The sequence below is a fragment of the Phalaenopsis equestris genome, unplaced genomic scaffold (assembly GCF_001263595.1).
Source record: "Phalaenopsis equestris unplaced genomic scaffold, ASM126359v1 Scaffold000551, whole genome shotgun sequence".
NCBI classification, from domain to species: Eukaryota; Viridiplantae; Streptophyta; class Magnoliopsida; order Asparagales; family Orchidaceae; genus Phalaenopsis; species Phalaenopsis equestris.
The window spans coordinates 250,505-252,647 of record NW_018164991.1 but is presented as its reverse complement, the minus strand read 5'-3'; positions in this window follow the sequence as shown (position 1 = coordinate 252,647).

The window sequence follows — 2,143 nt, the reverse complement described above, 5'->3', positions numbered from 1 at the left end:
TAGGATCTTTTAATTTTTCAGGAAGCTTTTTCTGAATAATTGCACTACACTCTTCGCTAAGTGCAACAGTTTTATTATCAGTGAACTTCATTTTCTTGTTCAGAATATCTTTCATAAATTTTACATAATTGGGCATTTGCTCTAAAGCTTCTACGAAGGGAATATTTACCGTTAATTTCTTAAGAATTTCTAAGAACTTGGAAATTTGTTTATTTTTTTTGTGTTGCTTCAATCTTTGAGGAAACGGTGGTGGAGGTTTCTCCACAGTATTTTTCATTGGTGTAAGTGGATATTATAAATCTGGGTACTCATGAACCTTTTCTTTTTCTATATCCACTTTCTCTTTTTCAGTTTTCATTTCATTTTGTACTCTTGTTTCCAAATCTTTTCCACTTCGTAATTGTATTGCTTTGATTTGTTCTTTTCCTTGATTTTTAGGATTTGGTTCCATAGTACTAGGAAAAGTTCCTAATGTTTGGCTACTAATCGCAGTAGCGATATACCCTAATTAATTTTCAATATTCTTAATGGCAGTACCTTGATTTTGTAATTGATTTCCTTGAATTTGTAATTGATTTCATTGATTTTGTAATTGTTGATCCATGTTTAATATCAACTCTTCCATAGACAACTTTTCCTTAATTTGAGTGTTACTGTTAAATCTTGGAGAATAAGAAGGTCTATAATTAACATTTCCTTGGTTGGATGAATTTCTTAATGAGTTCACTGGGTTGTTCGACCATTGTTGATTTGTAGCATAATTGTTATTCTAAATGAAATTTGGAAGATTCTTCCAACTTGGGTTATAATAGTTGAATAAGGGTTGTTGGGTCTATTAATAGCATTTAAAGTCTCATATGAAGGTTGAACATCCACAAATTGCCCAAATGAATTCTCTTCCATCATAGTAGGTGTTGGAGAATAATTCATTCCATAATGATCTAATTTATTTGATATTGTAGCAATCTGCGAAGCTAAAATAGATATTGCAGCAGAATCATGGATACTAGCTACTCTTTTAGGATTTACCCTTTTAGAGGACTATTGAAAATTGTTGGTAGTCATCTTTTCTATTAACGAATAAGCCTCATCAAAAGGTTTTGACATTAAAGAGCCACCAGTCGCAGCATCTATAATCGATCTAAGTGATCCCACTAATCCATTATAAAAAGTTTTAATTATCAACCAATCTGGTAACGAATGATGATGGCATTTTCTAAGAAGATCTTTAAATCTCTCCCAAGCTTCATATATTGACTCTCCATCAATTTGGTAGAACGATGTTATGTGATTTCTAAGTTTAGCAGTTTTGGATGGAGGGAAATATTTGGATAGAAATTTCTGTGAAAGTTCTCCCCAAGTTCTACTAGATCTTGGTGCTAACGAATTTAACCACATCTTAGCCTTATCCCTAAGTGAGAAAGGAAAAAGTCTAAGTCTAACAACATCGTTTGAAACTCTGTCATATTTAAAGGTAGCACACAGTTCTAAAAAACTAGCGAGGTGTAAATTAGTATCTTCATTTGGTGTACCTCTGAATTGATTGTTTTGTACCATTTGGATAATAGCAGGTTTAAGCTCAAATGAATTAGCAGCTACATTAGGATTTTCGATAGATAAGTGAATTTCACCTGCTGTAGGATTTGCATAATATTGTAGGGGTCTAGGTTGGTGTTCATTTTCTATTCCTTGATTGTTCATGTTGTTTTCCATTGTATCAGAATTTCTAGGTTCTCTTCTCAATCTTCTAATTTTTCTAACAGTGCGTTCTAATTCTGAATCGTAGGGTGTAAGATTTTCAGGTCTAAATTTATGCATACAATTTGAAATCAGTACACAGTAAAACAGTTAACTAAATATGAAAATAAGTTGCAATTCAACTAAAAATTTTCTAATAATCTTAATTTGTCTGTTACTCTAATTATGATTCTTTTTCTTACTCCCGGCAATGGCGTCAAAAACTTGACAACGACTTTATATATGCTTAAAAATACAAATATTTAATACTGCTGCTAGAAGATTTAATTCCTTGGTAATGGCACCAAAAACTTAATAACGATTATAGATTCGATAAAGATGTATATATAAAATATTCAATAATGGTAAATTCACACTTATCAACGCAAGTATATGTATCGCTCAA